The sequence below is a fragment of the Bufo gargarizans genome, chromosome 1 (assembly GCF_014858855.1).
Source record: "Bufo gargarizans isolate SCDJY-AF-19 chromosome 1, ASM1485885v1, whole genome shotgun sequence".
Taxonomy (NCBI): Eukaryota; Metazoa; Chordata; class Amphibia; order Anura; family Bufonidae; genus Bufo; species Bufo gargarizans.
Genome location: NC_058080.1, coordinates 521,289,582 through 521,306,508, shown reverse-complemented (window position 1 = coordinate 521,306,508; position 16,927 = coordinate 521,289,582).

The window sequence follows — 16,927 nt, the reverse complement described above, 5'->3', positions numbered from 1 at the left end:
CCAAAATGTGCCACTGTGTTCCTCTCAAGAAGTTACCCTCTGCACAAGAGTTGGCCTCGATTTTTGCCAGGGAGGTCTTCCGGTTGCACGGTTTGCCCAAGGAGATTGTGTCGGATCGGGGGAGTCAGTTTGTGTCCAGGTTCTGGCGCGCCTTTTGCTCCCAGTTGGGGATTCATCTCTCTTTCTCCTCGGCCTACCACCCTCAGTCCAATGGGGCCGCAGAACGATCCAATCAGGCCTTGGAGCAATTCCTTCGTTGCTATGTCTCCGATCACCAAGACAATTGGGTTGACCTCCTGCCTTGGGCTGAGTTTGCCAGGAACACGGCGGTGAACTCTTCCTCTGGGACGTCTCCCTTCATGGCCAATTATGGGTTCCAACCTGCCGTGTTACCGGAGGTATTCTCTCCCCAGGATATTCCGGCTGTGGAGGATCACCTTTCCGTCCTACGTGCTTCTTGGGTACAGATCCAGAGGTCCCTTGAGGTCTCTGCGCAGCGCCAGAAACTCCAGGCTGATCGCAGACGAGCGCCCGCTCCTTCCTACCAGGTCGGAGACCGCGTATGGTTGTCCACCCGCAACCTCAACCTTCGAGTGCCCACTCCCAAGCTGGCGCCTCGCTTTGTTGGTCCCTTCCGAGTGCTTCGCAGGGTAAACCCGGTAGCCTATGCCCTTGCGCTTCCTCCTGGCATGCGGATCTCCAACGTGTTTCATGTCTCCCTGTTGAAGCCACTGGTGTGTAATCGTTTCACTTCCTCGATTCCTCGGCCTCGTCCGGTCCAAGTGGGCAATCGTGAGGAGTATGAGGTGAGCAATATCCTGGACTCACGCCTGGTCCGCGGCCGGGTGCAGTTTTTGGTCCATTGGCGTGGTTATGGTCCAGAGGAGCGTTCCTGGGTTCCCTCCGCAGATGTCCATGCTCCTGTCTTGCTCCGAGCCTTCCACGCACGCTTCCCTCAGAAACCGTTCCTTACTCCGCGGAGGAGGGGCCCTTGAGGGGGAGGTACTGTCATGGTCTTACCTTCTTGCTGTTCCCTTCGTTTGACATGTGCTGGCGGCCATCTTGGTTTCTGGGTTTTCTTGTAGCCTCCCACCCTGCGGCTCCTCCTTCCCACTGGGAGGAGCTGGATGCCTAGCTCATATATATAGGAGGTCTGTGGCTTCAGTTCCTTGCTTGGTCCTCCTGTGTTCACATGCTTCCAAGACTGCTGCTGCTTCTGGTTCCTGATCCTGGCCTCGTCTGACTACCCCGTTGGTTCCTGATTCCGGCTTCGTCTGACTACCCCGTTGGTTCCTGATTCCGGCTTCGTCTGACTACCCCGTTGGTTCCTGTTCCTGGCTTCGTCTGACTACCCTTCTGGTTCCTGACCTCTGTCTCCGCAAGACCCTGCTTCGGTTTAGCCATCCGTTCGGACTTTGCTACGGCTTGCTCTTCAATAAAACCTTCTTATTTTCCACTTATCTCTTGTTGTACGTCTGGTTCATGGTTCCATGACAGGAGGGAACCTGAGCTTTAGGTTATCAAATTTGCTAATTCCCTGAGAAGAATAATTTTTCTGCTTCTCTGCCTATGTACCAACCTCTGCCTGTTTATGTATTCCGACCCACTCCTGTCTGACCTGACCCTTGCTTGTTTACCGTACTGACCCTCTGCTACCTGCCCGATCCTTGTACTTGCTTAATGGATTTACACATTCTCTGCCTGCTTTGACTTTGACTGTTCCTGACTAGTAATATTGCCTGACTCCTTGGTGCTTCTCACCAGTGCTTCTGACCCCTTTAGGTCAACAGCCAACCACAGTGGGAGTTTTCCAAGAGGTTTTCCAGTGAAGTCCAGATCCCTGTATAAGGTTTAAAGGGTGAAAACCAGGGGACAGCCAAGGTAATGCTCTTAGGACTCACCCTAAGTAAAACTGGTTGGTTGGTGCAATGGTTCCACACCCACAGCCTGTAACAGTAAGCTCAGGCCTATGTTACAGTCTTGTGGTGGTTTATGGTTTACTGCACGTAATGGCTCTGGCTCGGCAGGAAACTTGCTGCATCAGGCCTTGGTGAACCAGTACCGAATACCAATCCAGCACCTAGAGAAGCCCTTGGTGGTGACATCTGTCAATGGGAAGGTCCTTTCATAGACCATACAGTATATCACTGAGCCCTTGGAGCTTCAAGTGGGCACACTCAACATAGAGAATATTTCCTTTTATGTCTTGCCTTTGTCTACCTGTTCGCTACTGCTGGCACTGCCTTTATTGGGATTCTGCCTGTCACTCCTGATGCCTGCCTTCAGTACAGCCAGTTTGGACTCCTCCTGTTCCACAAAATCTGCAAGGATTACCTTTCTCATATGCCAGTTGCACTGACATGATAAAAAGGAGCCTAAGTCTCTGCCACTTCACCATCCCTACGATTGCCCAATATACCGGATGTCTGCTACCACTGCCCCATGTGGTAGAGTTTATCCATTGCCTATGCTTGAGACACAGGGCATGTATAAGTACATCAAGAAGAACTTGAAAAGAGGGTTAATCCAAAAATCCTTGTTTCTGGCTGGATCTGCTTCCTCTTCATTAAAAAGATAGATTACTCCAACCATGCTGAGATTACTGCAGGTTAAATACAACAAAATAACTATGAAGAGTAAATATCTGTTACCAATGATTCAAGAACTTCTTGACTCTCAGGCTGTGGGTGCCAGGATCTTCTCTAAACTGGATCTGCACTGAGATTACAACTTGATATGGATTTGAGAGGGAGACCAGTAGAAAACAGATTTTAATACCTGTGATGGCTATTACGAATATTTGGTCATGCACTTTGTTCTCAGCAATGCTCCAGCGGTTTTCCAGGATTTTGTGAATTACATGTTCTGGGATCTTCTCTACTCCTATGTTGTCATATACCTGGATGACATCCTAATAATCCTCCCAGACTTTGTCTCCCATCTTTGCATCATACTCCAGTGTCTCAAGGAGAATAGACTTTACGCAAACTTTGTGTCTTTGAAAAAACCTCTGGGCTATATAATATCTGATCAAGGCATACAAATGGATCCCGAGAAGTTGTCCACTGTGTTAAACTGGCCACGGCCCAAAGGCCTAAGTGCTATTCAATGTTTTCTTGGCTTTGCAAACTACTACAGTTCATTCTGCATTTTTCCACCTTGACTGCACCCATGTTGCCTGGGTGCAGTCAAGGAATAGACTTCTGAGGAAAGGAATAGACTTCTGAGGAAAAGGCAACTTTCCAGTTCCTTAAACAAGCTTTCTCATCTGCCTTGGTCCTTTGCCACCAGGATGTCTCCAGGCAGATGCATCCTCCTCAAAAGAGTGCATCTGGCAGAATGGTCACCTGTGGTTTTAGAGAGGAATTATTCAATTGAACACATAATGCAACAGCACTCTACAAACCAAATAAAGTACAAAGGTATATTGTATTGAAAATGCTATGTTAATAAATTAGAGATGCTTAGCAAATACATTTTGTACAAAATTATTTGAGCCCGTCTGCCGTACGCCAGGGCGATCTCTATAAGACGGGTCCTAACACTAAACTCATCTGTTGGGTGCCATTACAGCGACCATGAAATTCAGGAAGTGTCAGTCCCACATGCATGCTGGGCCCCTTTTGGTTTATATATCTATGGTGCCAAAATGGCCTCCAATGAATCCAGGGACTACAAATACCAGCATGCATGCTAAGCAAACTATGTACTCATGCTAATTAAAATCACCCCATGACGCAAAACAGGCCACAGGAGTGCACGACCAAATAGGAGTCAGCCACAACTCCCATACAAACTACAAAACAAAGAGGGGGGAGGTCAGCACATCCCAATGCGCATGTGCAAGTCGCTATGGCTGAAAATACATATAGAACAACACATAATGACACTTAAAGAGGAATTATTCAATTGGTGACACAATATTACTCTTAATTAAGTTGGCTCTTGGGGAGTGGTGTCACTTGTTGGAGGTAGCCTGTCATTAGTCTACAATATGCACAACATCTTCAATCCTTGCCAGGCCTGCTGGTCCTTTATTTTTCCCTGCTTTAACTTTATCTTGTATTTTCGCTCTCTGCATAAGAATTTTAAAGCAGATGCTCTGTCCTGTTCCTTTGACTCCGCTGATTGTTTAGAGTAGCCCCAGCACTTCATAGATCCTTCCTGTTTTGTTTCAGTTGCTCCAGTCCAGCTGAAGGACATCCTGAAAGGTAAAACATTTTTTCCTTCTGCCAAGAGGAGACAGGTGCTGATATGGGGGCATCCCTGAAGAATGGCTTGTCATCCTGGCTTGCACCCTAGTCTTCTCCACAATACCTCAAGGTATTTAAGGCACCATTGCCCAGGGAAGGGTGTCTGAACTTTAGGTTATCTAGCTTGTTAGTTTCCTGTGAAGGTGTGCTCTTTGTCTGCCCATGTACCAGCCTCAGCCTGTTTGCTGAATCTGACCCTCTGCTCCTTGACCTGACCCTTGCCTGTTTATCGTACTGGCCCCCTGCCTCCTGCCCCGATCTCGGACTTGTTTAATAGATTTGCAAATACTCTGCCTGCTCTGACCTGTGCCTCTTCATGACTACAAGTATTGCTCTATCAATCGGTGCTTTGTACAAGTGTCTCTGATGCCCCTGGGTCAGCAGCGAATCACACTGGGACTTTTTCAAGAGGCAGCAGCCTGGTGGCTCCCCTGCAGCAAAGTCCAGATTCCTATATAGTGGTTAAAGGGTGAAAATCATGGGACTGCCAGGATAAGGCCCTTAGGACTAGCCCTAAGGGAAACTGGTCTGTTAAAGCAGTTGTTCCACACCCACTGCATGTAACACATTCATAACCTCACTGATAGCATACCAAGATGTGTAAGTGTGTGTATTTCTGCACATGGTGCTTATACTCAATACTAAATAAATTGAGATAGTATGAATATACTCATTGACAACAACAAAAAATAACCCACCAAGAAGTTGTTGTTGGAACTGAATAAAACTTTATATCGGTGAATTAATGTTGATATATGCAAATGATTACAATATTAGAGTGAAAGGATACATTTATTGAGAAAAACTGTACAATTGAAAGGAGGCTGTCACAATGTGGGGGGAGGGGAGGAACACCAGAATGACAACAGAAGGAAAATTACCAGAAACTTGGCCTCACAGCTAGGAAAAGGGTCACCACCTGGGAAACCCTAAACCTAGCCCTGACTCCTGTCAGTATGAATAGACCCTGAAGGTGGGAATATTCATACACCGGAAACCTAGGCCCTAGTAACCCTGAATATCCCTAGGAGTAGTAACAGGGTCCGAGACCACTTGTTACCTCCCAGATGAATGAACCAATGTCTCCCTGAGGCCTAGTAAACAACGAGCAAATGGGAACAACAAAATACAAAGGGAAGTACACTTATCTTCAATAGAAAATGGATGAACAGGAACTCAGATGAGGACCACACACCAGCTCTTCCAACTCCAGGCAGATAATATCAACCACATGGTATGAAGTGTCAGTCCAGACTAAATAGAGGAGCAGTAATAACCACAAGCTACACCTGAGACAAAAGGTGTGGTCATTACCAACAACATTGTCATGGCTTGGAGGTAGTTTGCCGTGACACTTTCGCCACACATGCTGGTTGCCGGTGGCAACGTGTTGTTGTATTGCATGCATGTGTGCTTTCCCTTTGAGGCTGTTAGCCTTCCTTTCTGGTGTGCACAGGGGTAAGGTGTGAGCTAGGTGGAGCTGGTTGTGGGCTCAGCACTCTTCTTATGCTGTTGCTGTGAGACTAAGATCATTGTTATGTCTGCCTTTGTATGAGAAGGAGCTTGCTTCTTTCTTGGATGCTATCTGAGGGCCATCCTAGTTTGACATTGATGTCATCTGCGAGGTCATCCCCTTGTCTTCCCTTTGGTTCCATTCCTTTACCTATCCTCACTTGTTGTTTTGAGTATGGTGTTGTCATGCCCTGCTCAGGTCATGTGCGGAGGTCTGCTAGGTTAGCAGCACATTTTTTTTTTACGTTTGGGGGTCTCTTTTTCCTACAGCTCCGGGGTACAGCGATGGGGGCGGCTTGTGCGCCCTCATACGCTAATTTGTTCCTGGGGCTGTGGGAGAGAGAGATCCTACAGACAAATGTATCTTCCCTTGGATGTAAGGTCCAATACTGGGGAAGATACATTGATGATCTGCTTATCGTTTGGCAGGGGTCCACCAATGAATTTAAGATGTTTGTGGACGAACTTAATAACAACCAGCTCAATATCCGACTCACATTTACATGCAGCAGGAATGAGATTGATTTTCTAGATGTTAAGCTACGGGTGGATGATGATGGGAAGATATCTTCGGATCTGTTCAGGAAACATACTTCGGTAAATTCGCTACTTTCTGCACAATCCTCCCACCCAAGGAATCTGATCAATAGTATCCCTGTTGGACAGTTTCTGCAGGCAAGAAGGATCTGCTCCTCTGATTATCTCTTTGAAATCCAGGCTGACGATCTACGGAGGAGATTTCAACAGCGTGATTATACACGATGCCCGATTGAGAGGGCATATCGCCGAGCACGCCAGGCGAAACGTCCGGAACTCCTGCAACCACGAGTACGACGGGAGGCATCAGATGAAACACGTTTTATCACCACATACAGTAACAACTGCACGGCAATAGGTGAGGTACTATTTAAGTACTGGGAAATATTACGCGGGGATCCACAACTAGGACCAACGATGTCAGCCCGGCCACGTATTACATTTAGACGGTCCAAAAATTTAAAAGATCATTTGGTACGAAGCCATCACATGGTGAAACAACCTGGTCTGTTTGGGTCTAAGGGCCCCAGATGGGGTAATAAACTATGTGGGAAATGTGTGGCTTGCTGTAATATGGACAGGACTGACATTTTCTGGGATTCCACGCACAAGAAAGAATATCGGATTACCCATCCAATTGACTGTGCCACGATAGGGGTGATATACTGGGCCTCATGCCCCTGCGAGAAGATCTATGTGGGGCTTACAACACGCCAATTCAAGAAACGTATCCGTGAACATGTACTGGGGATTACAGCGGCTGCTGACATAACGGATGACGATCTCCTCACGATCATACCCCGACATTTTAAAGATGTTCATGACTGCAATGGATCTCTATTGAGGTTTAGGGGTATTGATCACGTCATGATATCTCCCAGGGGAGGGGATTGGAAGAGGATTCTTGCACAACGTGAATCCCGTTGGATCTTCACCCTCAATACCATTAGGCCATATGGACTGAATGATTATAATAGCTTTGTGCCTTTCTTGTAGGCTCCCTTGTGTTGCGCTCACCGGATCCTGGACATTCACTAGGTGAGTTTTTAGCAGTATATATTTTATTATCTGTATTATCAGTTCTAGTGTTATGTCTGGTTATCTGCCTGGGGTCCTAATTTGTTATCTTTCCAGTCCCTCTAGATTTTGTAGTCCATATGATGCGGTTTGTGGGGGAGTACCATCATGCGCTGGCTGGATGGATGGATCGCCTGCGTTGAGCTGCACCTTTTGATTGATACCACACGATCGGATACTTAGGGGACGCATAGGACACTAGTCCCGTTAGTGGGTTTCCCAATTTGCATGGCCAGTGTGCCAACATACACATATGTGGTGTGCCAGGCCTGGGAGCCAGCACACATATACGTGTCATGCCACACTAACCCGGGACTATTATGAATTTAACAGCCATTGGGTTGGTCCACCTGATATGAGTGGCAGCCCAGGATTGCTGATATATGAGCATTAGGGGCTTTTTAGTGGTCAGGTACTGACCTGCATGCACGGTTTAGGCACACATGTACTGAGAGGGCCCACTAATACGATATCCTGATTTATTTATTTATGTATTGTTGTACAATTGGTTTGTTTATTTTATCTTATGTTGCATGGCACTTTCACTCACGCACTGCGCACTGTCACTTCACACTTGGGCACTTTTGTACTAGCACTGCTTCTTAGTTTATTTATTTTATTTTATATTATACTCTTTATTATTAGGTATTATATATGTCTCGACTATTCTGTTTATGTACACGGTGTGATCATGCTTGAATCACAATCACGGTCATTTATTAAGTTAATGTTATGTATATTTATGAATTATGTACATGTGTGTACATTTTTAGTATATTTAAAGGTTGGCACTTTTATATGCATATATATACTGTCTCTGTATGATCATCCCTGCTATGTTAATTCAGGATACTGGGCATCTATATTGAAATTGTGACTGTCCAGTATTCAATGTTATAAATCATCTTTGACCTACACATATGGTATGGTAGATGATACCCTATGATTAGGACAAATGATACCATGTGGGTTATTCACACTGACCCATGATTCTAATTAGGAGTATGTATATTACAGTAGATTGTATTGTATCAATCAGTACTTGTATTTAACACTTAATGATGTCTAATGAATGAACTGTTTGTATAGCATTTTACATGGCTCTATCGGCTCACCAACATTATATAGGTCATCAGGCTGCAGTTTTTTACATAATGGAGGATGCAACTATGTATTACCTACCTCCTTTTGTATCCATCTGACTGCTGCACTTAGCTGTGATCATTCTTGTTTCCGTCCTCCGGCTGCTATGTGGTGGTTGCTTGGCAGCCACAGACGCCTAGTGTGGGTCATGTGATTACCTAGGGTGTGTCTAGCCCACCCTCGGTCATGCGTCTATGACGCAGGCCAGGGGGAGGGGCCGTTCCGGTCCCATGACCCATGATTCAACCTAGGGGCGTGCTATGTGTCGGCACGTCCACCGGAGGCCGGCGGTGTGATCACATCTTACAGGTGCAGCAGTTTTAGATGTTGATCCCCCGTACCTGATTGGGCTAGTGAGGAGGGACTGGGCTATAAGTATTATGACTCCTGGCAGATGTATTGTGCCCTGTGAAAAAGCCAGAGAGCGAAACGGTCGTCGGGTTTGTTCCCCCTATCCAGGTTGGTCTCTTCATTGCTATGCACTGTTTTATGCCGTTACTGTTTGTGTGATCATTGGTGCCCCTGCTGTGCTGCATCTTCTCCATACTCCAGTGTCTCCTCAGTCCTCCAGTATGGTATTCCATCTGTGATGTGACCTTTTTTACTGAGGTGACTTCTCTTCTGGAGTAGGTTTACATAACAATTGTTTATGCTGATAGATAGATTTTTTGACGCATCCAGTATTTTTCTGGTGTGATTCATCATCACTTTTGGCAGCAGTTTTGCGGGGGTCCCTACTGTATCACTCAGACATAGGCAATCTGTTGCAAGCATGTATGGATATACATACTGGTTTTAGGGGGTATTGTTCATCCACACTTGTCTGCATTTCCTTCTGAGTTTTAATATGTATTGTACTTTTTTGCATATATGTCTAATAAAATATTTTGTATAAACATCACCGCTGGCGTGCTGTGCATTTATAGGAGTTTGTGTTTTAGCAGCACATGTGTAGCCTTTTTGTTATTGTTTTGGAGTTGAGCTGTATCCGCCTCCCTTCAGGTGCACTGGGTGGGGTCGTTGGTATGAGTTTAAATTATGCCCACTCCCAGTGTCCTGTGCGGGTTATAGCTTCTGTCTTGTTCAGAGGAAGGAAGGAGGGAAGGACTGCTGTTCCTGCTCAGTAAAAGATAAGTTGGTTTTGTTTTCTTGTGATTGTCTGTCTAGGCTGTTAGAGAGACGCCTGCCCCCTCCAGGTTCTGAGGGAGCAAGCTGCCTCTTTCCCCCTTTCACCATCTTAGGGATTTTAGGGAATCTTCAGCCTAGGCACGAGGACATGTTCATTCCCATCTTCAGTGTCTGAATGTGGGCATAGAAGTCTAGGGAGAGCTGGTAGGGATTTGTCAGGAGGTGACCTTTATCCCCAGCTTCTTGCCTAGACATTTGTTTTGTTGTATTCTGTGTATCTTGTATCCTGTCCAGCGTGACAGGTGTGTGATTTATAGTGTGTTTTTTGTGTCATTTGGTGTTCCATTTCTGGTCTATTTGGTGTTTGTTGTCCAGCATGGTTGTTTGACATTTCCCCTGTTTGTCTGTACCATTGGAAGGGGGGCCCTGGAGTTCCCCGGAGGAGGAACTACAACTCTGTTAAGCAGCGCTGTCTGGGTTCGCCATGCATCTTGCCACATGGTGGTCCAGGCAGGTACTAATGCTCCTGTGTTTGGTGTTGGTACTGAGTCCAGATTTGTGTGTTTGGGCTTCAGTGCTTTTCACAAGATCTAGTGGTTGTGGTGCGGACGAATCGTTCCTTTTAGTTGTTGTGGGCTTGTAAGTGACGTTGTGGTCCTGTGGTCTGTTGTCATTCTGCTACAGGACACTTCCCTGTCGAGTTTCTCCTCTGCTTACTGTCTGCTCCTCTCCTTGCTGTTAGGCCTGCAGAGACTCCTGCTCTTCCGTGTCTTTGAAGAACAGGCCGTCTCTGGCCCTGACCTTACTACCAGGGATCATCAGGGTTAGTAGGGCTCTAGGTTTCCTGAGAATGAGCCGCCCTACCTTCTAGGTCCACTCATGCAGTTAGGAGTCAGGCTGAGTATTAGGGATGTGCTAGGAGGTGTCCCGCTCCCTTATCCTTGGTTACAGGCCTGGTGGCATCCTTTCTTCCCTGACATTGTACGGTGGGGGTTTCCAGGTTTCCCCCACTCCCCACCGTGACAAACACTGCAACAAGTGAAAACAGATAGGCTGTCAGATAATCTAACATGCAGCCAGTCTCTCAGATCTTCTAACCTCTGTCACAGAAGGGACCATGACAGAGGCTCTTAGAATGCTGTTTGGCTGCCTCCTACATGGATACAAGATGAAATATGGTTGTGCATGGAGGCATACAGGATTGGCACATTTGCCCACAAATGTTGCAGCTGGGCCTGTAGATCCTGCACACTCTATCCTGTGCTTTCTATAATTTCACAACTTTTCCTCTTTGTTGTTGCAGTTTCAATATTAAGGATTGTAGATATACAACCCCAATTCCAAGTTGGGACACTGTGCAAAATGTAACTAAAAACAGAATGCCATGATTTGCAAAGCTCATATTTTATATGTACATCCATATGTTAGTCACAATAGATCAGGCATGCCCATCCTGCGGCCCTCCAAATGTTGTAAAATTACAACTCCCAACATGCCCACACATGCCTTGTGTTGACGTCACTGATTATTTTGCCCTTCCTCTGATCCGTCAGAACAATAACCCCTCAAAAACGTATCCTGTCTGTTGAGCATCCGCCTTCACTCGGTCAGCATTTGGTCAGTAATCCATCAGTATTGCTAATGCCAAAAAAAACAGGAGTGGATCCAAAACAGAGATGACATGTGAATGGAATCTTTGCATGTCTTCTGTGTTTTGTACCCACTCCTGCTTTTGGCTACCAAATCATAAGCCAATTCTGATACAAAATAGGAACCATGTCATACAGGCCTTACAGCTTCTACATAGACAGGATCCGTCATGCGTCTCATTTTTCCTTCCTTCTGACAGATCAGAAGAAGGGTCAAATAAAAGATAATGTCAACCTGGCCAATAAGACAAAATAGTGGCCCAGTCATGGAGTGGGAAGGGTGGGAACAGCATGAGAAATCCACAGAGTGGCCCAGTGACAGAGTGGTGAGGTAGCAGCAGCATGAGGAGACCACAGAGTGGTCCAATGACAGAGTGGTGAGGTGGCAGCAGGATGAGGAGTCCATAGAGTGGCTCAGTGACATAGTTTTGAGGTGAAAGCAGCATGAGGAGGCCACAGAGTTGCCCAGTGACATAGTGGTGAGGTGGCAGCACCATGTGGAGACAACTGAGTGGTAAGGTGGCAGCAGCATGAGGAGACCACAGAGTGGTTATTTGGCAGCAGCATGAGGAGACCACAGAGTAGTGAGGTGGCAGCAGCATGAGGAGACCACAAAGTAGTGAGGTGGGAGCAGCATGAGGAGACCACAGAGTGGCCCAGTGACAGAGTGTCGAGGCAGCAGCAGCATGAGGAGACCACAGATTGGTGAGGTGGCAGCAGCATGAGGAGATCACAGAGTGGCCCAGTGACAAAGTATTGAGGTGGAGGCCACAGAGTGGTAAGGTGGCAGCAGCATGAGACCACAGAGTGGCCCAGTGACATAGTGGTGAGGTGGCAGCACAATGTGGAGACCACTGAGTGGTGAGGTGGCAGCAGCATGAGGAGACCACAGAGTGGTGATGTGGCCGCAACATGAGGAGACCACAGAGTGGAGAGGTGGCAGCAGAGTGGCCAAGTGACACAGTGGTGAGCTGGCAGCAGCATGAGGAAACCACAGCGTGGTGATGTGGCAGCAGCATAAGGAGACCACAGAGTGGTTAGGTGGAAGCAGCATGAGGAGACCAGAGAGTGGCCCAGTGACATAGTGTTGAGGTGGCAGCAGCATGAGGAGACCACAGAGTGGGCCAGTGACATAGTGGTGAGGTGACAGCAGCATGAAGAGACCACAGAGTGGCCCAGGGACATAGTGGTGAGGTGGCAGCGGCATGAGGAGACCACAGAGTGGCCCAGTGACATAGTAGGGAGGTGGCAGCAGCATGAGGAGGAGGTGGGGGGAAATACCAGTATCAACTTGATAATTGTGGCTGGCTGTAGGAGCAACTGGCAGCAGGTGTGGCATCAGATGGGTGGCAGCATCAGAATAGTAGCTGAAGCAGTTAGCCAGAAGAAACAGGTCTCTTTTGTCAAAGTGTAGGTGTGGCACCATGGATGATCTATACTGATGCATCAGGCACTGGTGTTTGAAAATCCTGTCTGATCAACGCCTGATTCATCTTCACAAAGGTCAGTTTCTCCACATTTTGGGTGGACGGGCGAATTTTTCTTGCAGTAACTATGGCCCCTGCCACACTAAACACCCGCTCTGATGCCACACTGCTGGTAGGGCAGGAAAGCTTGTCCAGGACAAATTCGTCCAGTTGCGGCCACAAATCAACTTTGGCTGCCCAGGGGATCTTTTATGTGGTGTGGCAGGGTGCACTCAAAGTATGCCACAACCTGCTGGTTCAGGTTCTGCTCTATGTCTAGCTGCTGCCGCTGTTTCTACAGTAGGTGGGTGAAGAAAACTGCTCATCAACTACTCTAGACTTAAGTGGCTGCTGATGGAGCTGGTAATGCTCCTGCCCCCCCCCCCCCCCCCAGTAGCCATGGCAGTGGAACATGAGCGCAGAGGGCTCCCCTGGTCAGAACTGAGTGAGGATGGGCGATGGCGCACATAGGCAGCGGCCAACTGACTACATAGGATGTCTCAATAGTAGTTCAGTTTGTCCTCCCTCTAAGCGGGTGTAAAAAAGGCTCCCATTTTGGACCGGTAGCGAGAGTCTAACATGGTGGAGAGCCAGTAGTTATCCCTCCGCTGAATGGTGACAATTTGGCCGTCACTACGCAAGCAACTGAGCATGCATCGGGCCACTTGCGTAAGTGACTCAGAGGGAGTCCCTGCCTCCATCTCCACTGCATACTGCCACGGTGTCAGTGGCGTACACAAAATCCATGGGGCCCCGGTGCAAAACTGATCCATGGGGCCCCCTCCCTGTCACCCCCCCCCCCCCCAACCTGCCGCAAGAATTTACTTGGGCCCCCTGGATTGGGATTAATAATGCTTCGTGCCTCTCTGTGACCTTTTTACTACAAAATCAGTGAGATAAAGTTGTCACTGTGATTTTGTAGCAAATAGATCACAGAGAGACAAAAAGCATTATCAATCATGTTAATGCTCCGTGTCTCGGCTGTCCGGGACGGGGCATGGCTCTCTTTCACGCAGCAGATTACCCGCACAGGATCCGCTCATGTGAAAGAGCCCTAAGCCCAATGCATGGCTACACTCACCCAGTCCTAACTAATAAAATCTGGCCCTACCTCATCCAGGGTGTCACTGGCGTCGGCGTGTAGTCCGCTGGATCCAGAACAAGGTCCCTGTGGTGATAGAGAAAAAAGAATAATCACATAAGGAAGGGATGGTGACTGCCCCTGTCAAATCACCAGCAGGGGGCGATGTGCTGGCCTGTAACACAGCCATGCCAATGTATAGCATACATTTCCCCTAAGTGCTACTACACAGTACTAATGCCCACCTTGTGGACCCTCACAGTAATTAAGCCCACCTTGTGGTCCCTTCAAAATAGTTATGTCCTCCTTGTGGCCCCTCACAGTAGTTATGGCCAGATATATGCCCCCCTCACAGTAGTTATGTCCAGATATGTGCGCCCTCACAGTAGTTATGTCCAGATATGTGCCCCCTCACAGTAGTAGTTATGTCCAGATATGTGCCCACTCACAGTAGTAGTTATGTCCAGATATGTGCCCCCTCACAGTAGTTTTGTCCAGATATGTTCCCCCTCACAGTAGTTATGTCCAGATATGTGTCCCCCTCACAGTAGTTATGTCCAGATATGTGCCCCCTCACAGTAGTAGTTATGTCCAGATATGTGCCCCCTCACAGTAGTAGTTATCGCCAGATATGTGGTCCCTTCAAAATAGTTATGTCCTCCTTGTGGCCCCTCACAGTAGTTATGGCCAGATATGTGCCCCCTCACAGTAGTAGTTATGGCCAGATATGTGTCCCCCTCACAGTAGTTATGGCCAGATATGTGTCCCCCTCACTGTAGTTATGGCCAGATATGTGTCCCCCTCACAGTAGTTATGGCCAGATATGTGTCCCCCTCACAGTAGTTATGTCCAGATATGTGTCCCGCTTACAGTAGTTATGTCCAGATATGTGCCCCTCACTGTAGTTATGGCCAGATATGTGTCCAGCTTACAGTAGTTATGTCCAGATATGTGCCCCTCACTGTAGTTATGGCCAGATATGTGTCCCTCTCAGTTACAGGGGGCAAAATGGAATATATATATACAGCGGAGGCAAAAAATTGAATATATACACAGGGGACAAATGGAATATATACAAAGGGGGCAACATGGATATATATACAGGGGCCCTGTATATATATATATATATACAGACGTGGACAAAATTGTTGGTACCCTTTGGTCAATGAAAGAAAAAGTCACAATGGTCACAGAAATAACTTTAATCTGACAAAAGTAATAATAAATTAAAATTCTATAAATGTTAACCAATGAAAGTCAGACATTGTTTTTCAACCATGCTTCAACAGAATTATGTAAAAAAATAAACTCATGAAACAGGCATGGACAAAAATGATGGTACCCCTAGAAAACACAGAACATAATGTGACCAAAGGGACATGTTAATTCAAGGTGTGTCCACTAATTAGCATCACAGGTGTCTACAACCTTGTAATCAGCCATTGGGCCTATATATATGGCTCCAGGTAATCACTGTGTTGTTTGGTGATATGGTGTGTACCACACTCGACATGGACCAGAGGAAGCAAAGGAAAGAGCTGTCTCAAGAGATCAGAAAGAAAATTATAGACAAGCATGTTAAAGGTAAAGGCTATAAGACCATCTCCAAGCAACTAGATGTTCCTGTGAGTACAGTTGCACATATTATTCATAAGTTTAAGATCCATGGGACTGTAGCCAACCTCCCTGGACGTGGCCGCAGGAGGAAAATTGATGACAAATCTAAGAGACGGATAATCCGAATGGTAACAAAAGAGCCTAGAAAGACTTCTAAAGAGATTCAAGGTGAACTTCATGCTCAAGGAACATCAGTGTCAGATCGCACCATCCGTCGTTGTTTGAGCCAAAGTGGACTACATGGGAGACGACCAAGGAGGACACCATTGTTGAAAACGAATCATAAAAAAGCAAGACTGGAATATGCCAAACTACATGTTGACAAGCCACAAAGCTTCTGGGAGAATGTCCTGTGGACAGATGAGACAAAAATCGAAGTTTTTGCCAAGGCACATCAGCTGTATGTTCACAGACGAAAAAATGAAGCATATCAAGAAAAGAACACTGTCCCTACTGTGAAACATGGAGGAGGCTCTGTTATGTTCTGGGGCTGCTTTGCTGCGTCTGGCACAGGGTGTCTTGAATCTGTGCAGGGTACAATGAAATCTCAAGACTATCAAGGAATTCTAGAGAGAAATGTACTAGCCAGTGTCAGAAAGCTTGGTCTCAGTCGCAGGTCATGGGTCTTGCAACAGGACAATGACCCAAAACACACCGCTAAAAACACCCAAGAATGGCTAAGAGGAAAAAATTGGACTATTCTAAAGTGGCCTTCTATGAGCCCTGACCTCAATCCTATTGAGCATCTTTGGAAGGAGCTGAAACATGCAGTCTGGAAAAGGCACCCTTCAAACCGGACACAACTGGAGCAGTTTGCTCATGAGGAGTGGGCCAAAATACCTGCTGAGAGGTGCAGATGTCTCATTGACAGTTACAGGAAGCGTTTGATTGCAGTGATTGCCTCAAAAGGTTGCGCAACAAAATATTAAGTTAGGGGTACCATCATTTTTGTCCATGCCTGTTTCATGAGTTTATTTTTTTACATAATTCTGTTGAAGCATGGTTGAAAAACAATGTCTGACTTTCATTGGTTAACATTTATAGAATTTTAATTTATTATTACTTTTGTCAGATTAAAGTTATTTCTGTGACCATTGTGACTTTTTCTTTCATTGACCAAAGGGTACCAACAATTTTGTCCACGTCTGTATATATCCATTTTGCCCCCTCTGTATATAGGGCCCCGATGAAGGATTTTCTGCGATTCCCACTGCGCCAGATGCTCCCTGTGTTATAAAAAAAAACAACAACAAAAAAAAAAACTTACCTGTCTTGTTCATAATCACGTCTTCTGGCGTGAGTCGGCCGCGTCATCCCGTCAAGCAGCGTGATCCTGCGAGACCTGGTGCGAGGGTCACGGGTCTGGAGCGAGGCACTGGCAGCAGCCCTGGATGGAGAAGGGGCCGCCGCGTAAGTTACTTACTGCGAGTGCGCAGTGCTGCACCACCGGCCAGGCACAGAGGC